We start from the raw sequence: 26,411 nt of genomic DNA, 5'->3' as shown, positions 1-26,411 counted from the left end.
TTTGCCCGACAGCAAGTGTTGGTTCTAATCCTTATAGCATGCAGCGGATACTGCGTAATTATTCAAATTCATGAAATTCTTCAGTCAAGATGTTTTCATTGCAACTGACTGACAAATTGCCCTACATTGCCGTAAATATCAATTCGAACTTAGGTTCGAGTCCTGCTTGAGTACAGTGTATGTACGCCCATGATTTTTAATCATGGCTACTACTTACACACTGATCAATTCAGTGCTTATTTATTTACGTCAATGTAGGGCAATTTGTCAATCAGTTGCAATGAAAACATCTTGACGTAAGAATTTCATTTTTTAGACTTCATGTTGGGGTGTATTTGGGAATAGAGTCATGCAAATATGTAAGGGAAAGAGAGTGAACTGAACTGATGTACTAATAACAGAATCTTAAAAATACTCCTTTTTTTTCCCTACTGGCTAAGGAACAAAGAATTTGTGGATGTACAGGTAGTGCATCAAGCTGCGATGTTGCCCAGAGTGAATCGCTATGAAGAGCACTATCCTGAGCGTCTCACATCCACACAATGCCAACTGTACCTAGAGGGGGTATCTCACCAGGCTTGAAACTAGTTTGTGTCCAGTTTGCGACTCAAGATTTTGCTAGTTGAACTGTTTTTTTCTCTGTATATGCAACCAATTAGAGAAGTATTTGGCTGGGTCATGGCTAATTTCTTTTGCAATGGGAGTAGTTCCCATCAGAGATATCCAAAACACCAATGCCAGCTATTTTATCCTGTACGGGGCCCCAGACAGTAGCCCCAAAGTGCCCCACCCCCCATAGGCCCTACGTACAAACACACACAAACGTTGATTTTATTCAGCTGAAAAGAGTCACGGCTTATTTCTTTTGCAATGGAAGGAGTACCAATCAGAGATATCCAAAACACCAAAGCCAGCTATTTTATCCTGCACGGGGCCCCAGACAGTAGCCCCAAAGTGCCCCACCCCCTATAGGCCCTACGTACAAACACACACACACACACACACATTGACTTTATTCAGCTGATAAGAGTAACAGCTAATTTCTTTTGCAATGGAAGTAGTACCCATCAGAGATATCCAAAACACTAAAGCCAGCTATTTCATCCCGTACGGGGCCCCAGACGGTAGCTCCAAAGTGCCCCCCTACACACACACACACACACACACACACACACACACACACACACACACAATAGTTTCATTCAGCTGAAAAGGGTCACGGCTAATTTCTTTTGCAATGGAAGTAGTACCCATCAGAGAAATCCAAAATACCAAAGCCAGTTATTTTATCCTGCAAGGGGCCCCAGACGGTAGCCCCAAATTGCCCCCTTACCCCCTCTCCCCTCCCCCCCCCCCCCACACACACATTGATTTTATTCAGCTGAAAAGGGTGGCGGCTACTTTCTTTTGCAATCGGAAGTAGTACTCATCAGAGATATCCAAAGCACTAAAGCCAGTTATTTTATCCTGTACGGGGGCCCAGACAGTAGCCCCAAAGTGCCCCCTACACAAACACACACACACACACACACATATTGGTTTCATGCAGCCGAAAAGGGTCACCGCTAATTTCTTTTGCAATGGAAGTAGTACCCATCGGATATCCAAAATACCAAAGTCAGATATTTTATCCTGCACGGGGCCCCAGACAGTAGCTCCAAAGTGTTTTGCTTTCTTCTCTTCTTTGTCTTCATCTCTTCTTCTTCTTAAATATTCGATCCCTCGTCTTCATGTTCGCGACAACGACAACATCCTTATCATCATCATCAGTTTTGCTGTTCTGGCAAACATTTTCCAGCGTTTCGGCTACGTTCGATTTTAGAGCGGCGAGAGCAGAAGACATGCGTAATTAAGTCTGGGAAAGTGTAGGAACAGCGTAGCTAAAGCGGCCAACAGCGTTATCGAAGCAGGAATGAAGCGTCGCAGGAACAGGCCTTGATTTTATACGAGAGTTGAGAGTAGAGAACTTAGTGAGAGCGTCGTTAAAGCGGGAAGGATGTGCTTTGATAAAGAAAGCGGCGCAGCAGCGGGACCACATCGGTGTCTGGTTTAGACTACTTCCCGTTCTTGTGCTGCTGTTACAGCGGTCAGAAAAACCTGGAATTGTTTAGCTCATCTCGCGGTATTTACACTGTCACTGCTCTCTCCCCGTTTGAGCTACGATTCAAAATAGGTCAATCTTGATGGGGAGATGGGGAAGAAATTTTGAACCAGTTCAAAATTTCTTCCCGATCTGTAAAATTGCCAGATCCAACCCCATCACCCAAACGCTGCTGCTACGATGCTCCCAGTCCCCGTACACTTTTGCTGCTCTCTCCCGATCTGACAGATTGAATAGATTGGGATGCAGGTCTTGATAGTGGAATTACATGTGGGGACACTTTAGGAACACTCCGTGGGGCCCCGTACAGCTATAACTAGTTTTGGTGTTTTTGATACCTCGTTGAGTACTACTTCCATTGGAAAAGAAATTATAGCAGTGATTCTTTTCACTTAGAATGAAATAATACGGGAGCACTTTCCAGCTACTGGCTAGGGGCCCCTTAAAGAATAAAAATAACTGGATGGGTTTGTGTTTTAGGTATCTCAGCTGTTAATTCCACTGCCAAGGAAAATAGGCATACATGACTCTTTTCACCTAAAAACGCTTAATTCATATGGGGTGGGAATACCTTGGGGCTATACCTGTCAAGGGCCCTGCATCTGGGCCAATTTCGCACCTCTTTTAATCCAATTCTTTAATGCTGAATTAAATTTAGCAAAAACTTCGCCTCGATAACATGGTAGTTCAATGTCATGATCTCTTCATTCAAATTCATTTTGAAACATTCACATTACCTCTAACCTTATTCTAAATAACACTTTTTCAACTGAAATCCATATATAAGACAAGCACCATTCCACTATCCGTTCATTCATAAATTCATAATGATACAGTCACCTGATCACATGCTGCGCTCGTTCATTCAAATTGATTTCTGGGCATCTAATTTAACATGTTCTGCAGTCAATTAAACAGATATATTCAGCTTCACCTCTTTCCTTATTTTCTTTCATCGTAATTATTGTTTTGTAAGCATCATAACATTTAATGTTTTTGTATTCGTTTAAGAGACTTTGACAACAGTTTTCTTTAACGTGCTTATTGAATTCGAAGAAGTAAGAAGCCACAAATTATCTGGCCGTTACGAGCGCTTTATTACGAGCGGTCGGCCAGTTCCAGGAAGTCATGGTTATGATCCTCAAATAAAAAAAAAAAAAAAAAAAGAATAATTCTTTCCATGTCTTCTAGAGATATACGTCTGTATCTATTGTGCTGTCATGACTATAAAAAATGAAGACAATCTGCATTACTGGTACATGTATAGGCCTATAATGACATGTATATGAAAGAGAAGGAGCGTTACAGAACAACCAAATCCAATTATACTAGATAAAAAATATGATACTTTTACTGATAACAGTAATTTATAGATGAAACAAAAACACATATAGAAAGACACGTTAAAATGATCTCACCATTAAAAACAAAGAAATAGCATGATGTAAATTTGAATTTGACTGTCTTTCGCGAAATTTAATGACTGAAATACCCTTTTCGGCAAGTCAAGGCGAATTTGAATGAACTAGGGTACCAGCCAATTTGAATACCCATTTTACGAATTCGAACCTTCTATCATATGAACCGACAAAAGTGTGAAATTGGCTGGGAAAACCTAACTGGCTTTGATGTTTTGGGTATCTATGATGTAAACTAAGGCCTACTTCGATTATAAAAGAAAAACAACTATGACTCTTTTCAGCTAAATGATGTCATACTGTATACGCTATATATTTTGCGGGGGTTTTATTTTCGCGAATTTCGCGAGTCGGGAGCTATTCGCCAAATTAACAACACGCGAAAATATTACCTTCCAAAATGAATCCCTTGCCTTGATGATACGAACATTTCAGTACTAGTATACCATGTCATGGCTTACCGAACAGACCATGCTGGCTAAGCTTGTTTACGTACATATAGCACGTCCACGTCTACTTACGAATACTGTAGAGAGCCAATCCATTATCCCAAGGGGACCACTCGTCAGAAATCTAGCGCGATGGACTTAACCACTTCAAAAATGTTGAATTCTAAATTACTAGTTCGCAGAGTTTGGTAAAGTATTTTTCATGCAGTGTATAACTAGTATCATTCTTATTTGCTAGTAAGTTGAAAATTCACACTTTCTTTGCCACTTCATATTTTCTCTGGTTCCCCAATCACGAATCTAACCACTCGCGAAAATGTGTGACAGCAGCAATTCGCGAAAATTTATGTACGCGAAAATTATAGCGTATACAGTAATAATTATGTGGGGGAGGGGCACTTTATGGCTACTGTACTGGGCCCAGTACAGGATGAAATGACTGGTTTTCGTATGGTCATCTCGGTTGTGCACTATACAGAAGTATGCTTCCTTTACAAATTTCTCGGGTGTTTTGCTACTGTAACCTATAGGACCCCGTATACAGGATAAGATGACTTGCTTTGGTGTTTGTAATATCTCTGTTGAGTAGGCCCTGATATTTACGTTACAAAAGAATTTGTACGACCATTTTCAGCTGATTCACAGTACATGTATAATGGATGGGACACTGTGGAGCTACTGTCTGGGGCTCCATACAGGATAAAATAACTGGCCTTGGTGTGTTGAATATCTCTGATAGGTACTTCTTCCAGTGCAAAAGAAATTACCCGTGTTTGGGGCTATACTGTCTGGGGCCCTGTACAGGATAAAGATAACTGGCTTTGGTATTTTGGATATCTCTGATGGGTACTACTTCCATTGCAAAAGAAATTAGCCATGACCCATTTCAGCTGAATGAAACTAATGTGTGTGTGTGTGTATGTGTAGAGGGGGGGGGGGGGGAGGGGGCACTTTGGGGCTGCTGTCTGGGGCCCCGTACAGGATAAAATAACTGGCTTTGGTGCTTTGGATATCTCTGATGGGTACTATACTTCCATTGCAAAAAAAATTAGCCATGACCCTTTTCGGCTGAATGAAACTAATGTGTGTGTGTGTGTGTGTAGGGGGGCACTTTGGGGCTGCTGTCTGGGGCCCCGTACAGGATAAAATAGCTGGCTTTAGTGTTTTGGATATCTCTGATGAGTATGCCTACTACTTCCGATTGCAAAAGAAAGTAGCCATGACCCTTTTCAGCTGAATAAAATCAATGTGTGTGTGGGGGGGGGGGGGGAGGGGGGAAGGGAGCAATTTGGGGCTACTGTCTGGGGCCCCGTGCAGGATAAGATAACTGGCTTTGGTATTTTGGATATATCTGATGGGTACTCCTTCCATTGCAAAAGAAATTAGCCGTGACTCTTTTCAGCTGAATAAAATCAATGTTTGTGTGTGTTTGTACGTAGGGCCTATGGGGGGTTGGGCACTTTGGGGCTACTGTCTGGGGCCCCGTACAGGATAAAATAGCTGGCATTGGTGTTTCGGATATCTCTGATGGGTACTACTTCCATTGCAAAAGAAATTAGCCGTGACCCTTTCCAGCTAAATAACACCATATTTGTGGGGCCCTTTGGGGCTACTGTCTGGGGCCCCGTACAGGATAAAATAGCTGGCATTGCTGTTTTCATGATAAGTACACCCAAAGGAACAATATCCACTAACTTTTGTCCGTGGCCCCCTCGGCTGAATAAATCCATTTTTCGTTGCCCCTTTTTGTGGCCCCTAGGCTTACGGTACAGGATGTGACTTGCCAGCAATTCATTTTATTGACCCTTGGCCACATCCTTATATAGTGTGACCCTTTTCAGCTGAATAAATCTTCTGGGACCCCGGTCTATTATTAATGCTTTGATTTCTTCTCGGTTGGATTTTTGAATTCATTGTTGTGTAATCTTCCAAAAAAAGATGTCACAAAACTTCAATGGTTGCAAAATTCTGCTGCCCCACTGTTAACTTTTACTAATAAGTTTGAGTCCATGTCACCAGTTCTCCGTTCCTTACATTGGTTACCTGTAGAAACAAGGCAATCGCCAAATTGTGTCTTGCCCATTCGCGCACAAGGAATTAATATTTGTTATAACTCCCAGAAGTTAATTGACCTGCTTATGACCTTTGACCTTGTGGTGACCTTCAACACCCTAAGGGACATTTACTATCCAAGTTTGGTCACAAACGGACGAAGGGATCAAAAGTTATGAGCCATAAATGAAATGTGCCCTAAAAACTTAACATTGGGCCCTAAAAGTTCGTTGACCCCTGTCTGTAACCTTTGACCTTGTGGTTACCTTCAATTTCCCAAGAGACATCTACCATCACCCAAGTTTGATTGCCATTGTAGCAACACGTGCTGAGTTACGTGTGATAAGAGAGTCTTGCAAGTAAACTTTAACGTATGACCTCAAATGACCTTTGACCTTATCATGTGACCTCTTACGCCACTATAACATGAAGGTACCCCCAGTGCATCCATCACCCAAGTTTGATTGCCATTGTAGCAACATGTGTCGAGTTACATGTGATAAGAGAGTCTTGCAAGTAAACTTTAACGTATGACCTCAAATGACCTTTGACCTTATCCTGTGACCTCCAACGGCACCATAACATGAAGGTACCCCCAGTGCTTCTATGACCCAAGTTAGGTTGTAATCCAAGCAACTTATGTGAAGTTATTTGTCAAAAGAGAGTCTTGCAGGTAAACTTTAACATAGAAAAGAGAGTCTTGCACATACTCTTTAATATATGACCTCAAATGACCTTTGACATCATCACATGACCTCTGACAACACTATAACATGAAGATACCCCTAGTGCTTCTATCACCCAAGTGTGGCTGCCATTACTGTAACAGTTGCCAAGTTATGCATCATAAGAGAGTCTTGCAGGTAAACTTTAACATTTGTGACGGACGACGGACGGAAGACGGACGGACGACGGACGGCGGACGGACGACGGACGACGGACGGACGACGGAACGCCATTTGGATCCCTTAGTCTCGCCTTCACCTCCGGTGGGCGAGACAAAAAGGATTATTTTCAAGATTCTGTTATTAGTACATCATTCAGTTCATTCGTTTTTCCCCATATACATAAGTAATTCTGTTAAAAAATACAATCTGACACGAAGGCTACGTTAATCATCAGATACATTCTCCCTCCAAACACCCAAAGTAAAACGTGGGTATGGTGATCGTGCTTTTTCCGTTATGGGACCAAAATTGTGGAATCAGTTACCTCTTCAGTTAAGGGAACTGTCATCTACAGAGTCATTCAAATCCAAACTTAAAACTTATCTGTTCCTTTCATACTGACGACTGTAATTGCTGTATGTCATTAATGTTTGATCAATATTGCATTTTTAATTGGTACATGTTGCATTCTTTATTTGGTATATATATATTTTTGTTTACCATTTTCTTCTTTGTTGAAATGTTTGAATATGTATATGCATATAAATATATGATATCTTTTCATTTTTGAATCGCCATGAGCACTAAAAAGTGGACCTATGCGCTATACAAGTAGCCACTATTATTATTATTATCATTATTATTATTAGTTGCAGAGATGTTTCCTGGAAATTACAGAGTTTCCGAGGAGTTGTAAGAAATGTACACATGTTCAATTTTTTTTGAGACTTTCTTCCAGTCTCTGCGACGTCTCCGAGACGTCTCCATCAGTTGCTGCGACATCGTGGAGACTAATTATATCCGCGACTGCTGAGATGCCTCCGCGATGTCTCCCTGATGTCTCCAAGACGTCTCAAAGACGTTGCTGAGACCTGCTGGAGACCAGAAAAATTGGTGAGAGGTCGCAGAGACGTCTCCACAACTCTATTTGACCTATATTTGACCTATTTACGAAACCACGTGACCCATCTGCGTGCTGACATCCTGCCTAGACACTCAAGTCAGTTGATCCTGCAACGGCTCCATCATATTTGAAACTTTTTGACACCTTTTTGACACCTGCCATTACTTCTACCAACATGCCACCCAAGGCCAGTGGGGGCCGCAAGAATCAAGAATCAAGTTGTTGTAGAAACTGTGGCTGCTGAGGACGCATGCCATGCCAACATGGCCAAAGAGGCCAAACAATATCTCTGGAAAGAGGAGCATCAGCAAATGTTGATGGACTTCTGGGAGGATACATTCATTTGCGTTACAATAAATAATTTGTGCGAAATATAGTATTCTTTAAAGAAAAGTATAGTTATATGCATTCAGATTGTGTGTTACTGTATATATTTCAATAAAATGTAAATTCAACAAAATCCATTTATATAATAAGGACAATAAATGTGAGCATGCATCTCAAAACCAACCAAAAAGCGCCAGACATAATATTTTTAGTTAATATCAAATTATAAAAGGAGATTTTTAGCTTTAAAATGTTTAGGTTCAACGAAAACGGGAAGAGAACCCAAGCTTTCTATTCGTTTCAAAGAACCTACTGCTTGAAGCATTGTGCTGGGAGCTGGTGTGCCAAAAATAGGACATAACCTCAGAGGTCTATAGAAACCATTGTGAAGGGTTTATCAGATTAACCTGAAATTTAGTTTTTATTTGCTATTTAAACACTCTCATAATGATTATCTAAAACTTTTGGGGTCATGGCTTTCTCTTTTCAAAAGCTAGTACGGTTCATAACAGGACAGTTACTAGAATCAGTCTATGTTGGCATGTTTTCCCACTCATTTAGAAAACTTACCACAGACTGAAAAATATGACTCTCGAAAATCTGCTTAAAACTTTACTTCCCATTTGTGTTATATCCCCAAATTTTGCAATGTACAAGAAGAAATGTAATTTCTTTCTGAAAATATCAAAAACTAAAAACCAGACACGTTGATCAAAACCGCTATTTCTAGTTGTACTGCAAAACGGATGTCTTCCCAGGCCCGCTGCCTCTAGAAACTGCTTTGCAAACAAATATGGCCCATGAAACGATACTGCTTGTGTTGAGAAACTGTCAACATGCTGCTCTAGACAGAGGGTGGAGAGTGCCACCCTGTATGGCTGGCCACAGGAGGTGAGAGTCTTGCTTGCCGGCACAGAGCGATGATTATAAAGGGCCAATGCATACACACACTGCTAACCTTAGAGCGTGCTGCGACACCTTTGAAGCAAGGCACCAGGTCTCTCACCAGTTTGACCAGTACCGAGACATAAGCCAGTTTGTAAGTCCACTTTGCGCATGAGCAGGAATGGTTCATTTGTTCAAACAGGCATGTTGGGTTTCAAACTTACTTTGATAAGCATCTGAGAATACCAAATATTCAAATAATTCTTACAATTAAAATTTACAAATAAAATTCAAATGGGTTCCAAACTTATTTCTATAAGCATCTGAGAATACCAAATATTCAAATAATCCCTACAAAAAGAACTTTCCAGAACATGCCTGTACACATGACAGCAAGCCTGGTATTGAGGAAAATCAATTGGAGGCTTGTTTAATGCCTTCAATGCAAAACAACAAAGGGATGCTTCAAGAGTCCGTTGATGGACCATTCCCTTACAGAATTCTAAGCTGTAATTCTGGTCATCTGGATGCTGGAAGTTCATTCACTGTTTGAACATGCATTCCATAAATTGTCCCACAGGACAAGATTTTGCATTAATACATATATACTTAATCCGTTGATGATGAATCCCGAGTATACTCGGGCAAGTGTTTATGGGAAATGTGTGTTGTAGCGAAATCAGCCGCCATCCTCAACAGGTTAAAGGACCAGTGAAGTGCTTAACCAACTGAAACGGAGAAAAGCAATTTGTACAAAAATGCACATGAGCTACCTCAAAACTGGTGTATATGCAAGGTACAAGTGCATTTGGTGTAAATCACAAATCTCCCAGGGTCACACATTTGGTGAGCGCTTCGCTAGTGCTTTGCTAGGGACCCCTGGACTAGGGCATGCACACAGTAGCTAGACCTCAACCTTACTTCACCTGTTAAGGTGAAGAAGGGATGACCATAGGGCTTTGATCCATATTTCATGAAGGCGAGTGAGGGAGTAAAAGCTGGGAGGGTGTGACCGGTGCTAGGACTGGGTATGACATAGGGAAGCAAGGCTACACAAGGGGCAGAGAAGGCTATGGTATAGAGAGCCAGAGGGGCCCCAATTGTTGCCAAAGCAGACGGAGCTCGTGAAGCCTCATACTATCTAAATACATAAGACAGTCCAGTCATGAATTCCTGGAAGTCAGGGCTGGAATCCTCACTCTGTCCCCCCGCTGCCGGCTGTGATAGGGAGGGGAACCAACACCCCCCCCCCCCTTACCAACCCTTGACTCATGGGAAGAAGAATTAACGCCTTCTGAGCCAAAGGAAGATGGTAGGAGGGGACACACAGTATGGGAGGTAGTGTCACTGAATACCTACCAGATCCAGCTTGGAATGGAGAAGTTTGGTCTGATGACTTGGGTTTGCTTGTTTGTTTGTTTGGGGGGTTTTTTTGGCCATAAAAAGAAACCAAAACAAGTTATCATTATATACCTAGAGGCTCCTGAAAGGTACAATAAAATGCCACTTTTGAACGGTGTTTGAAGGTCATGATACAGTTGTAGGTTGTGGCCACTCAAAGGCAGTAGAGATGCCAAGTTTATCAATTTAGCAAAGCAACTGAAGGGGGGGGGGGGGGTGCAGGGTAGGTGGAGCGAATGTGCCAACCCCCTTATTGGGCTTTTTCATTTTGGAATTAGAAATCATGCAATTTAGCACACATTTACAATACATTAATTGTGAAATAAGTTCATAAGGCTGGTTACTGAATCAGGATGGGGGACATATCTGTCAACTGTCTGACATTTAGGACAGTGATATCACTCTTGGTGACAAATTGGTGCCAAATCATCAGTTGCCAATTAGCCATCGTTTGAGAAAGATGACAGCTCATCGTCGAAACTGTCACAGGTAAATACAACCACTTACTATTGGATGTGTTTAAAGAACTCTTTATCTGAGGGCTTATATTTGGGGTTACTCAAGATAAGAAATCCAAAACACAAGACCAAAGGCCTAATAAAAAGTGTTGAAAAAAATTATGATGGCATCAGAAACTTGTGGCTACTCAGTGGCTGTAAGAAAAGTCCCTGAAAATTGCATACACAGAAATGCATACATGGGACTATGGAGTGGTCGTGGCCTAGAAAGGCTAAAATTGTAAATTGATCTGTTGATTACACTTATAATTTGGGAGACCCAGGGTACTCTAATCTAGTTCTGGGACTATCGCTAGACCCTAGAAGATTATAAAAAGGAACAATCTCTCCGAAAACAGTGAAAGGGCTAGGAAAAGGTGAAGGTACCAAAGAGCTCTACAGAACATGTATGGAGGGACAGTGGCAAAAGGAAAAAGAGGATGCAAGACCATTTGCAGGCAGCTTTTACAGGGCAGGGTGAGATCTGGGGTGATGTAGGATGTGTCAGCAGGGCTCCTTTGCTTTATGTCTTCATTTTGCAGGACAGAGGGTAGCATAAAAGGATATGATGCACTACAAAGGCACAGCAACATTATACCATAAGAATCTCTCATGAGGCAGATCATTTCTCTGTACTTAGTTGTAATTTTTGTGCATCTGTGCATCAGCATTTCAGCTAAAATATGCCATGATAAAGCGGATTGTGATTCTGATTAAGGGGTGAAAATAACATTCACAATTTGTCACGCTGAACTGTAGCACTTAAGCGGTGTTCCCATCACAGTCCTAAAGCATATATGTAAAGTTCCAACTTCCGTTTGAAATGTGAAAGAGTTTGAGGCATGAGGTCATGAGGTGTCGTCCCACACATGAGTGGCAAGAACTGGATGTAACAATTTTAACAGGTGCATTTAGTCTAGTGGGATTGGGCACATTATCCATGGAGGATTCAGAGGTAGTTTGAGTCTCACCTCAGCTGCATCCTTGCAGCATGATACTGAAGGGTTGTCTCTAGGGAAGTCATGAGTGTCAGGGTACCCCCACAGATTAGGTCCATCTGGTAGAGACGACTGCCAACTGAGGATTATAACATATACACACAGATCACATTTACAGGCATTAAGACCAGGATGGTTCTTAAAGGGATGGTACAGTACTGGTGGAGATGAGAACTGGGCATACAACTTTTTGCGAGATTCCAAGAAAACACTTATGAAATAGTACAGAGCATACCATTTTAAGAGGAATTCAAAGTTTATTTGATGAAAACCGGGTTTGGAATGACTGAAACATGCAAAAAGAAAGTAAAACAAAGCGATCGTAATATAAGCTGGGTCCCACACTTTATAAAAATCGCTCTATTTTGGATATCTCAGCCATTTCAAAGCCAATTCATTAAATAAACGTTGAATTCCTCAAAGAATTACATGCTCTTTCATATTTTTCATAAGAGGTTTCTCATTATCTCATCAAAAAATGTTAAAGACCTGAAATTAGGTCTCAACCAAAACTATACGATCCCTTTAAGGTGTATGCATAGCGTAAAATGAAAATGTTCATGCATTTCATGTGACCAGACATTAGCTGAAAATAAGAGCACATATTTTTGCTTGCTTTATGTACCTGGGGTCCAGTCAATGTCCTGCTTTCCATGGATCAACAAGGAAAAGTAGAAATTACGCGGTGCGTAATATATGTCCCCGCCGGAAGTAGCATTTAGTAGCAAAATGTACAATATAGGTAAAAAGATCAAGGTCAAAGGTCAAAGAAGTCAAAGGTCAAAATTCTGTGTAGAAGTTTTGAAGCCGTCACCTAGTGCCATCACATAAAGCAAACGGAATCGAAATCGGGTTAGAAATGGCGAAGGAGTAGCATTTTGTAGTCAATGTACAATATAGGTAAAAAATCAAGGTCAAAGGTCAAAGAAGTCAAAGATCAAAATTCTGTGTAGAAGTTTTGAAGCCCTCACCCAGTGCCATCACATAAAGCAAACGGAATCGAAATCGGGTTAGAAATGGCGAAGGAGTAGCATTTGGTAGCAAAATGTACAATACAGGTCAAAAATCAAGGTCAAAGGTCAAAGAAGTCAAAGGTCAAAATTCTGTGTAGAAGTTTTGAAGCCCTCACCTACAAGCGTGTAGTGCCATCACTTAAAGCAAACGGAATTGAAATCGGGTTACAAATGGCGAAGGAGTAGCATTTTGTAGCAAAATGTACAATATAGGTAAAAAAAATCAAGGTCAAAGGTCAAAGAAGTCAAAGGTCAAAATTCTGTGTAGAAGTTTTGAAGCCCTCACCTAGTGTCATTTGCATCTAGTGCAAACGGAATCGAAATCGGGTTAGAAATGGCGAAGGAGTAGCATTTTGTAGCCAATAATGTACAATATAGGTCAAAAATCAAGGTCAAAGAAGTCAAAGGTCAAAATTCTGAGTAGAAGTTTTGAAGCCCTCACATAGTGCCATCACATAAAGCAAACGGAATCAAAATCGGGTTAGAAATGGCGAAGGAGTAGCATCTTGAAGCAAAATGTACAATATAGGTCAAAGGTCAAGGTCAAAGGTCACAACTGAAATTCTGTGTAGAAGTTTCAAAGTTCCCATGTAGTGCTATCATATAAAGCAAACAGAATCAAAATTGGCTCATAAATGACAGTGAAGTAGCAAATTGAACATTTTGATCACACACGGACGCACAGACGGACGGACGGACGGACAGACGGACGGACACACAGACACACACACGTACGGAGCCCGTTTCATAGTCCCCTGCTCGAACTCGTTCGGCGGGGACAAAAAACATATAAAATTCATCTTACCCAACAGAGCGCAAATAAGAAATTACCAGGTACTCAAACAAAAATATCTACATGTACATTTACAGTACCGGTACATGAAGATGGTATCATTCTTCCTGTTCTCAACACATGCATTAATCACCTTACATATTATCTCCAACTGCAGTTTCCTCTCTGAAGCAATTCAAGTAAAAACTAACCAGTTGGGCGATAGAAAAATGGAGTCCCTCAGAGTTTGTCATGGCAAAACACTATTCAACATTTACATCAGTTATGTCCATCTACAAGCCCTTGTACCTCCTCATCAAAGTGCGCATATGCAGACAGACGACCTTGCACTTCCGCATTCAAACAGAAGTTGGCTGATGGCAAAGGAAAGGTACTGTCAATCATCAGACATGAATGTTCTTGCTGCATACCAAAGGACATGTAAACTAAAGCTGAGTACGACAAAAATCACTACAATGCCTTTTACCCTGAACACAAAGGAGGCTAATTGGCAACTTAGGGTAGAGCTTGACGGCTTTAATAGTGCTGCCTTGTATCACTACCCCAACTTTATCTTGGGGTGAAACTGGAAAGACAACTTACTTTCAAACTACACATTGATAGCACTTTGTGGCAAAGAACATCAAGGAAAGATCTTCTGCTGTGCCATCTTGCTGGTTCTTCCTGGGGAGCTCATACCAGAACCCTCCGAACAGGCAACTGCGCACCTGCTCTTTAATAGTGCCACAGAATATGCTGATCCAGCATGGAGCAGGAGCAGCCATGTTAGAAAACTGGATGCTACCCTTAAAGGCGCATAGTCCTGGTAGTGTAGAGGGCGCTGTTGATGATACTGCCGATCACCGTTAGCATTGATACAAAGATTGCCGAAGTTGAGCTGTCATCAAAGAGTTAAGCACGTAGGTGTTGCTAAGTAACGTTGCCTTCGTTGTCTTCTCTGTGCATCATGCAGTGTGTAGTATTGCCAGGGTGCGTCATATGTGCTTCTTATTATGACATCACAAAAGAAGTTTGCTAAAGCTGTCATCCCCCTCAGCCGAATCATGAGCTGAACTGTGATCAGACCACTGACTACAGTGAATCGGACTTCTTCGGACTTGGGGAAATGGGTCACAGCGTAAGCGCTAAAGAGGAGTCGATAGCGTAGATCTCTATAGGAAACTTGCGCCATGCGCCCGCGTACGCATTTGACTAAATCACTGGGACCATGTGCCTTTAAGGCCCTGTCACAACTCTCTAAGCAAGCAGTGTGTGTGACTTGTGGGGAACATTTTTTGCTACCTGGAGGTCCCTGCAGATGGCCTGAACCTGACAGTACCTACGTAGCACCATTTCTTACTCGTAGTTGCCTGAAGGTGTGCACGCAAGTTCAATTTATCCGCAGCCAAGTTTTGAGCATGTTCAAAACTTGTTTCGGGTGAGTCACGGGGAATTGCCCGCAGAGGTCCACATAGAAGACCAGTAGAAGGCCCGTATACGTAGTGGCTGCAAGTCACAGGCAGTTAATCTGCTTGAAGTATGTAGGTTGCCTGAGGATCTGTGGCTATGCGCAAAAAAAAACCCTGTGTCATCTGCAGTCATTCTATGAGCATAATACAGGTGTCTTACTGGCAAGGAACTGTGTCAATACTGCCAACAAACCTGCATAAATAACACTATGAGAATGATCGATGAATGCCTTTGCCCAACCCATGTGAAGTATCCGCCTGTTCTGTCTGAAATCGTTCAACTAACACTTTGTAGGGAACATCACATGTCTGAACTGGACAAGAAGTCACTACAGGACACATCTCATCTTCTGCATGCCTGCATTGCAACAGCTCAAAACTTTGGCCGCCAATGCCTACGCTCTTGTTGGCCTTCCAGTTACCAAGCAGCATTACTCCCAAACTCCAACTTCAATCTAATGGAGCAATGAAAACATGACTGGCAAGAGACGGTAAAGCCTGCACAGTTCCCAATCCAACCTGGTACAAACACACCACCGGGAGTTGATCTCTTCTCGCAGCGAATGGGTAACTCTAAACCGCCTGTGCATTGGAGGTTGACGTTTTGGCGCCAATATACCACCAATGGGGCCTTTGTCCATCAGCAACTTGCGCATTGGAGTTTGACATTTTGGCGCCATCATACACCAATGGGGCCTTTGTTGATCAGCAGCTTGCATGTGTGGTGCTCCAGAGCAGACTGTGGACCACATCCTGTCCAGTGCACCAGGCTTGGCCCTCTTGGGGGCCCTCCCATCCACTTGACCAACCCAAAATGTGATACCCTGGACTGGTTACGGAAGCTTTGTGACGCAGTGTACGTAGCAGCAGACCTTATCCCCATGAAGAAGACACCTTGCATAAATCAAATGGGAAATATTCCTTGTGTGGAATACCAGTAATTACTCTGCCAATTATGCATAATACATGTACATGCAATTTGTACTAATAATAATGGCATGCCTCTGCCACATCGCATTATTCTCACAACAGGTCTGTAGTATGTCTTGACATGATTGGTAAAAAACTGAAATCACATGTTTGAAAGTTCGATGGCACAACCCAATGCATTCATGTATGTGGAAAGTATCTATACATTCCTTGAACCAGATTTTATATAGATGGCTTATTTGCTTCAGAGAGCAAGTGTTTGGGAACTTGAGCATTTTCACTTGATCTTTGACCGATGCCTTAACCCATGGTCAACACCTCTCTTGAAATAAATGACTAATTGTCTAATTGACTAATAACAAAACAGTAACAATTCGAAATGATTACCTAACCTTTGACCCCCATAGTCTAAAACTTTACCTATGTAATTTTTTCCTAGTACATGTAAAAACTAAGTTTCACACACACACAAAAAAAATATATATATCTTCAGGCATTGCAGGGATAAGGGGAAAATAATACAATTTTAAGAGTTTGACCTTGACCTTTGACCTTGAGCGTGTGTGCCCAAAAGTTGATGGGTATACATTGTAGCTTTGTCCACTAATACATGGCTATGCCAAAATTCATTTGGATACCTCATGTGGTTCTTAAGTTACGCTGTACGCAAAATGATTACGGATGGATGGATAACCCGAAAACAAATTGCCTCCTGCGACACTTCATGGCAGAGGCAAACAAAGGGATGATTGATATACTATAGCGTTATAAACTGTAATGAACTTGCCATGTATTTACATGGAGAATGAACACATACAACATTGCATTTTACCTTTACATTTGGGAGACTGCTTACACCTTGGGCCATGGACGCAGTAGTCTTTGGACTTATCGTAATATTCTTTCCAAGAAGCCGCTGGAAAACAAGATACATCATGTAAACGAAAGGAAAGTTAAACCTGCCTTAGTGGCCACTGCCCCCGAGAGAAAAGCCATGTTAAAGTCCCTGTCTATACTGGCCACCTGACTATAATGGCCACTTTTTGTCTGCATTGAGTAGTCATTACAGACACGTTTGCCTGTACTGTCATTTCCTAAAAATATTATACCAATTTGTTAAATAACATTGAATAGTAATTGGACAAAGTTGGTTACATCAGATTAAACAAATTTTTCCATGGGAAGAATATTCTGGGATATTGCAAAAAATTTCTTAATTAAGGGGTTTGACCCTCCCCCTTGGGGCACAGGCCCCTTGGAGCCATAAGGTGGAGGAATGGTGCCCATTTGTACAAACACATTTTCAATTACCCTAGCTATAATACTTACTAAGTTTGATGAAAATTTTACTATGCGCTTTCAAGAATAAATTGAAAATGTGAAAATTGGGTCAAAATTTGGTCCCCCGAAGGGCCCATCCCAAGATCTGCCCTAAACAAACTTGATCTTGCAGTAACAAATCTACTTACTCAGAGTACTAACATAGTTTATATTCTTGGAATGAAGAAATGGGAAATTTTGACCTCAATATGACTTTAAGCTCACAGGGGCCCAGAGGGGCACCCCTGGATCTTCCATGAACAAACTTGAAACTACAGTCACAAATGTACTTATTCACAGCACAAACTTAGCTCTATTGCTTCTGGTTCTACAAAAGATTTTTAATAATTCTTTAAATTGAGGGGCTTCAGGGACCTCCAGGAGGGCATGGTGCCTGTTTGTATATTCTATCGTGAAAAATGTGACCATGCATGGAGGCGGAGGGGAGACATGGCACCCATTTGTTCAAATATTATGATATTTCATTCCCGCAACGATAATGCCTGCCAAGTTTGGTGGCATAATTGATTCCGCATTTTCAAGAAGAAAATGTAAAAATTTGTTTTAGTCCGCCCTCATAGCACTAACTTTGATAGCTCTACCACTTCTAGTTTTTCTGAAGGAGATTTTTAACCCTAACTAGGCCGGGGGGGGGGGGCCTCCGAGGTCTCCCCTCGACGTTCCGCGCGATGTATCGCAATCGCAAAAAGCTATCGCCGCGACATTTCATGACTTTTTTTCTTTCGAGTCTCCCGCATCTATTGACACCAAATTTGCGACGCCCAGGCACGCGGTTCCGAAGTTACACATAAATATGTACATGCATGTCAGACCAAAAATTGCTCAAAAACATGAATTCGTGTACAATTTCAATGTAAACTGTGCTTACAGGCAAATTTCATAAAAGCATGATTATTTGGGGGTTTTATTGATTAAAATCAATGAATAACATATTTTCTTGTTCGAAGCGATGTCACGGACAAATTTCATCGAGAAAACAATGAAAAACATAAAGTCGAAAAAACAGAGAAATACACAAGAAATTTAAAAAACAATAAAATACTGAAGAATTCTTTGTGATATCACAATTTTTGTTATTACATTTGCTAAGGACACCAAAATGAATATTTACACAAAAAATGTGCCTGTTTTTAGCTTTATTTTGTGATTTATACCAATTAGTCTGATTTCATGCATCATTATGCATAACTTAGCATAATTTAGCAAAAATGATAATTTTTTGATAAATTAACTTCATGGTATTTTAGATTACATCATAGGCAATGTGTGTGCCAATTTTTGTCGCGATCGCGCGGTCGACGGCCGAGATCTGGAGGGGGGGCCTGGGAGGCCCCCGGCTCTATCAACTACCTAAATAGCCCGGCCTAGTTAGGGTTAAAGATTCCTAAATTTTGGCTCCCTACTCCAATCAACTAGGGCATGGTACCCATCTGAGCAAATTGAGATCTTATCACCCTAGGGATGCTACCTGCCAAGTTCAGTGTCTATGTACAGCCACTGTACATGAATGGCACATGATGAATCGCATTAGCTCACCTCAAATCAAAACTCCTCTATGAGAAATCACATCCCATTTTTTCCAGCTGGCAAAAAATTTTGCACTTGTAGAGAATATGAGGAACCAATCAAAAAAATTCTAACATCCAACATTAAAAAAATAAATCTGATTTGATGAAAACCACTTGCATTGACTGGTTATAGTGAGATACTCCTACAGTTTAAATTCTGCTTTTCTACTTACTGTAAAACATAATGTTTTCGCGTCATGAAATTTTCATGAATTGGAGCTGACGGCCTCTTTCGTGGTATGAAATTTTCGCGAATTGCCTCTGACATTCAAAGCACATAGTGTAGACAAGAACTTCACATGCATTTTAATTTCGCGAATCTTGGCTCTCAATAAATTTGTGAAATTAAAATGCACACAAACATTTATTGTTTACAATATATTTTTTGAGTGTGGATATATATTAGAATAGAGACAGCTACCTCACCTGCCTCCTCAGGCTCAACAGGAGTGTACCGCATAAGAAGATCTGAGATGTCCTCATCAAATCCAGATATACCTGTATTAGGTCTGAAGTAATAAACACAAAATTATTGAATTCATATTACTAAACAATCAACTCACAGAAATGAAGTCTTTTTAATACATATGTAACTATTCAAACAATTTGCTAATTACTACATATTGAGCATAGACACTGTTATTGCATATAAGGATATAAATGTATCCAACAATTCATAAAGTTAAGAGTAAATACTGACAATGGAAATCATGACTAAAACAACTGCATCATCCAGAACTAAGATTTGAGGGTGAAATACTGTCCACAAACACTATGTATACCTTTGACAAGAAAATATCTTTTAATTTCTGTAAAGGCAAAAACTCCTCATCTTTGGGAAAGCTTCCTGCAAATGTTAAAGAAGATTCATAAACAAATCTTGCTTGCACAAGCTTCAGACCTTGCAATCTTGTAGAGAGAAGAGTTTTGTTTCTGCGTGGCCAGGATGTACATGTGTCTTCCAAATTGGGGCCGTTTGGAGCGATAGAAACCGTCATGCTTTCCACGGAAGTTCTCTGCTCGCTGCAGTGCAGCTTTCCAGCTCATGCCTCTGTCTACTTCTAGGGAGATGTGCCTTGTTGATGTCAAAAGAACAACATTTTGGTAACCATTCACTGCTCATAGAAAAAACAAAAACAAGACAGGGACAAGCACGAGCTACAGGGTGGTGGTGTCAAAAGAACAACATTTTGGTAACATCTCTGCTAAAGGGGTATCTCACTGAGCGGTACACGTTTGCAAACGTAGCAAATTCGAGATTCGCCAACTTTTCTGACGAATGTCTGCGAAAAATCAGGGTTCGCTTCTGCCATTAGCGACAGTTAGCAACTTTTAGCGATGCTTAAAAACTGTTTGCGAACTTTTTTGCAACTGTTAACGAACTTGTTGTGGTTCACTCAGCAAACTTCCAGGCTTACACGTTGTTGTAATAAAGAGATGTAGGACGAGCGTTTACCATAAAAGACCTTTGTAGCTTCCTTTATTCTCTCTTGCATATGACGTACAATACTTGATGCAATACAACGCAATGCAGTACAGTGAGGTATGATATCGTAAAACAGGTACGTGCGGTGGTATGCGGTACATGGTACGATATGCAGTAGCAGTAGTAGCTGTAGATACTGTAGCTAGTTGTAGTATATGCAGTAGTAAAATTCAACAACTGTGTCTGTTACACCTGAAATAATGACCAAACACACATAATATAAACACAGTTAACTCAACTTTCTGTTATGTGTACAAGTTATGCCAATCAATACAACTGTATGTGCATTCACCTTTCCCTGAATGCTATAACAAATACACTTGAAGTGTATGTTTCAACTTCTATTAAATTTTGGCACCAAAATTCCTTCACATGTGCATGTGCCACCAAAGGAAGGAAGATTCACACACTCATGTTCATGTACATGTCTAAACTGTCTTGCAAGTCATGACATAATCTACAACAGCTGTTGCTGTTATATCTTTGTGTCATATTGTCCCAAGGTATCAATGAAATATCTTTTTTGCTCATACAGGGTTTTGTTCTTTGTTTTTACATAAACAGTCCTTGCTCATCATCAATACATCACTGGTTAGAAATCTGTTGCATCCAACATACATGTATTATCCAACCTTTACTAATAGGTAAACCAGTTGCAAGTTTAACAAGTGAATGATTCTTTGATTGCATCTCACAGGACTGCCTAACTACCATGAATCAGCCACTTGAGGAGTTTGTTCATGTGAAACAGGCTGAAATAATAAACTGTGCCACTACTTTGTTTAATTATTCCCAATATAAACGTCTGCAATGACATTATACAATAATAAAAAAATGTGACCCATCAGGTCAAAGGTTAAGATTGAAAAGTAAGTCAAAACTTTACTAATCCATTGAATTGCACTCAAATATTAACCCACTTCTTCTTCTAGTGGCAAATCATGATGTACAATCTTATTCATACACTCTAAATTCAGTGTAACTTGACTCTTATGATGTCGGGGATATTTTGGGAGTTCTTACAGCAATTATAAGCTGGCACCTATAGTATGGGTCTGACCCAAACAGATGTGTTATTGGCATTAAAACATGCAGAAGACAGAGAAAAGGGTCATGAAATACAAGTGGAAAAGTCCTAGCCTGTCTTAGGCAGTGAAAAAAATTCCCAAGAGGGTGGGTGGGGCCGGGGTTCCCAGACCCTTCCTCCCCAAGTTAGGGTTAAGACAGCAAAGTTCACTCTCATCTATGTACATACGAAAGTGAAGCCACATATCCAAAGATCTTATTGCTCTCTTGTCAAGAGATTTAGAATAAAAATTCACACTTTTGGAAATAACTGGACATAACAAACATTTCAGAGCAATTTATGACATTGTAATAGTTAATCACACAAAAGATTTAAAGGGCCAATCAAACGACACCATGGTGTCCCTATTCACCCCAGTCAAACTGATTTTTTGCCCAAGAGAAGAAAAAATGTGCTGTCACAAATTCCTGTAGGAATAATTATTTCATATTTAAAGGTGTGTTGTAGGACCTAATAGGCTAGATTCATGAACATTTTCAGCAAATTTCATTAATCAATGGCCACAGGAGCAGAAAAGTTTTGACCGCCCTGATTTTTTTGTGATTTTTTGAAACTTTTTATTTGGACCTCCTGTACCCTTTAAAAAATTTTTCACATCAGGAGGACCACTTTCTGGACACTGTTGGATGGTCCTTCCATCCTGTGATAAAAGTAAGAAAAAAAGTTTAAGCAAATATGAAACATGCACATTCAAAAAACTTTTCTCGGTTTTGTCCCTATTCACTTCGCCGTCCCTATCATATGATTATTACCAAAGGGCGCCTAATTTGAGACTATGCGAAAGGCGTATCACCTTATATCTACCCCAAAATATCACTCCGCCTCTTTTATTGGCGTGAACCGGTTACCAAGGAACACCAAGCCAGCTAATTACTAATAAAATAGTTCCTGAACAGACCGAATTCACATTATTTTTACTGCAACTGCGAATTCACCTCAAACACAATTATCAATCCTTACAACTGTTCTTCAAACAATCAATAACACTCCATATCGCTTTCTCAAACCCCAATCAGACACCAAATGTCTTTTAAACTTGCACTAGTTACAGCTCGCTCAAGGGCCGTGAATCAAACTTTCAATATGCAAATGCACACAATGTCAATGTCATGAACGATCGAAGCTAAGAATGCTAACTGATCGAGCAAACCACAAATCTAACAATCACCCTTTGCACTATCAAATTGATCCACAAGGGTCACAAAACTATAGATTTTTAAGGTCTAACAATCCCACCTTCTTAACTGGCATAAATCTTACAAAAGGACACTCGGTTCTGGAAGTTGCGAATGAGTGCTTCATCTTGAATACTCGCTGTGGTGATGCATCATATGAACACGCCAGATGCACGCTAGTTTCTTCACCAGCCGTGCTTAACTATCCAAACAAATTATATGATAGCACAGTTAACACTGTATCAAGAAGTGTACAAATGGCAAGATATGGGTATAAACTTATAAGGATTGCTTCCAGTCAGCAATATCTCAAACACACCTTGCCTTTGGAGAGGCAGCTAAAATAAGTGTACAAATGTATGCCACCTTCACTATTAACATGTCATATTATGACAGAACTCTTTGCAACCCTTTACGAACTCTGGCGAATCCCATATTCTCTATGTTCACAAACGTTCGCCGCTCAGTGAGATAGCCCAATAAAAAAGGGACAAACATGAGCTATGTCTGTCACCTAGCTACATGTACATAAAAAAGCATTTACCTTGCTCATTCAACTATATTGCAATTACCTCGGGTCATTTTTTACTAGCCACTTCAAAAAGACCTGATCCTTTTTAACCCATTCCAAGCTTAATTCTGTGGTCTGCATTTATAGATTCAAATGACCCAAATTCAGCAGAGATCCTCACAGACCTACATTGTACAACTACATCATGCAGCTGTAAATGACTGCATTCCAGGAGTATCCAAACAAAAGTTGAAATTTTCCCCTTGGATTGCTAAAGAGCTGAGAAAACTTGTTCATAAGGAGTATGTGTTATTTAAGACAGATCACAGGTCAGGCCTGAAAACTGATTGGGAAACATACTGTAAAGTATGAAATGATGTCAAAAAACAATGCAGAAGTAATGGTGCATACTGGTTCTACGTAGACCACATGGTTATGTCTAATGACAATACACATAGGTCCTGGTCAGATCATGATAAGCAGTCATCTGCTCCTCATATGTTTGTTCATGATGATACTACTCTCAATGATCCTGACAGTATATCGCAAGCTTTTAATAATTACTGCACAAGTTATCCTAGATGAACCTCTAGACAGCTCGAGCCTAGTCCCTAAACTGAGTCAATTGTCTGTTTCTGCAGGTGAGATTATTCCAATGTTGCTCTCTCTTCCAGCAAATAAGTTTCACAAAAATACCTTCAGGCATTGCATAGATTCGTTGTATGGGGGAAATAGTGACATTTTAAGCATTTGACCTTGAGCATGTGCACCCAAAAGTTGATAGGCACAACTTCGCCCACTCATACATATATATGCCAAGTTTCATTAGGATTCCTCCAATGGTTTTTTAGTAACGCTGTCCACAAACTGATTTATGAAATGTTGAAGAGCATACATTCTAAGAGGACTTCAAAGTTCATTTGATGAAAATTGGTTTTAAAATGGCTGAGATACTGTAAAACGAGAAATGTTCGTGTACATTTGAATTTCACGAATTTTGCAAGCGCCATGATTCACAAAATTAAAATGCACACAAAAGTTCTTGTCTACACTAGATGCATTGAATGAAAGTGGAAATTTGCAAAAATTTCATGCCGCAAAAAAGGCCGTTGGCTCCAATACGCAAAAAAATTCATGCTGCGAACATATGTTTTACAGTATTCAAATACAAAATGATTCTAGTAAAAGGTGGGTGCCACCTTTTATTAGGATCACTTATTTGGGATAACTCAGCCATTTTAAAACCAATTTTCAAACTTTAAATTCCTCTTAGAATTATACACTTATTATCAAGTAACCCGTCACACTAATTCGGAATCAGCACGAATCAAGCAGAACCAGCCGGAATTAAGGATTTTCAAAATTCGTGCCACATTCGGGAGAAAAATTCAAATTCTAACAGCTTGGTAGGGAATGCTGTTCGAATACTTGGAATGCACTTCGAACCCTTCTCGAATCATTCTTGCACATTCTGAATGAATTAGCTCTTGAATGCTACTCGAATGTACTTGGAACGCTGTAGGAATATTCAGAATGCTGTTAGAATGCAGTCAGAATTTTTGAAAGCACTTCGAATGCCGCATGAGCGCGGTTCGATTGCTGCGCGAAGTCTGTTGGTCGGAAAGTGCCTCGAATGCAGTACAAACTCATTTTGAATGCGGTCAGAACGTTCCCGGAATGGCTACCAAATATACTTTGAATGTTCACGAATTCAAACAGAATGCAGCCCGAAAAATTAGAATACACTTAGAATGTACTTAGAATGCAACACGAATGTCCCGTGTGTGTCAAGAATGCCACCGGAATGGTCTCCGATAGCGTATAAAATGGTGATTTTCACCAGTCTCAACCCGATCATCCTTGGACCATCCTGACCATGTTGCTTTGATACAGCAAGACCTCCTTGAAAGAGAGTGTCTACGCCAATTACCCCCTGGGCAATTACCCCAGGCCCTTCCCGTGACCCTAACCCTACTCCTAATCCTGACCCTAATCCTAACCCTAACCCAAACTCTAACTCCAAACCTAACCCTAACTCTAATCTTTACTCTAACATTTTCACTAACCAGTATTTAACTGGGGGTAATTGTATGAGCATTTGAGTATTTGAGATATTTTGGCAGAATTTGAGGTGCAACACAATTCCAATTCTCCTCAAATGAGGTCAGATTGTTTCAAATGGTGTTAGAATGCCGTAGGAACATTTAGAATGCAATCAGAGTCCAATTAGAATACCCTTCAAATGAAGATCGATATTTCTCCACTTCGAATGCTCCTCAAATGTTTTAAGCATGGGTAAAACATTCGGGCTGGCCACAAGAATGGGCCCAAATATTTGGGACGCACTCAGAATATCGTCAGAATTTCTAGAATGCACTTCGAATATGCAGGAATGCAGGAAGAATTTTCATTCTAACGGCATTCCGGCTCGTTCCGCCTCTAGTGTGACGGGGGTATAAGCAAAAAAAAAATCATTATCAAACAAGAGACCCTGGGATTTTGCACTCACCTGAGTATTGCAGGTTCACCTTCTACGCAGTCGCTATGATATAGTCTGGTAGCTAAAGTCAGATTTTGGGCCTAACCTTGTTTTACCATCTGCATGATGTTTTTTTATAGTTTTACCCTATTTTGAGGTGCTGAATCCGAATTTGGATGATGCAACTCTTTCATCTTTGCGGGTTTTGAGATATTCAAAATGGCCACCAAAATCTGAAATTGCCTGATATTTCCTTATAAAGGGTGAAAAATTGGATGCAAAAATGCAGTCTAACCGCATTTCCAGGGTGCTGAATCCAAATCTGGATAATGCAACTATTGCATTTTTTAGGATTTTACAATATTCAAGATGGCCGCCAAAAATGGAAAAAAAGGGGAAAATTCGATGTTCTTTATCCATTTTGAGGGTGCTGCATCTGAAACTGAACAAAAAAACTCTTGCATGCCACAAGTTTTTTTGAGATATCCAAAATAGCCGCCAAAACCTGAAATTCTTTTATTAAGTATTTCATTATAAATTGTGAAAAACTGAAAATAATTTGATGGTTTTACCCCATTTCAAGGGTGCTGAATCACAATCTGGTTGATGCAACTCCTGTATCAATGAGGAATTTTTCATATCCAAGATGGCCGCCAAAAAT

The 26,411-nt window shown here is 40.5% G+C and overlaps 1 pseudogene; it reads right to left on the bottom strand.

The window, feature by feature from the left end:
• LOC139735347 (uncharacterized) overlaps positions 1-26,411 on the bottom strand; it is a 133,163-nt pseudogene that overhangs the window by 2,314 nt on the left and 104,438 nt on the right.

Source organism: Diadema antillarum, unplaced genomic scaffold, assembly GCF_040938485.1.
Source record: "Diadema antillarum isolate AM-2024a unplaced genomic scaffold, OU_Dant_1.0 scf00000027, whole genome shotgun sequence".
Classification (NCBI taxonomy): Eukaryota; Metazoa; Echinodermata; class Echinoidea; order Diadematoida; family Diadematidae; genus Diadema; species Diadema antillarum.
This window is presented reverse-complemented; position numbering and strand designations above follow the sequence as displayed.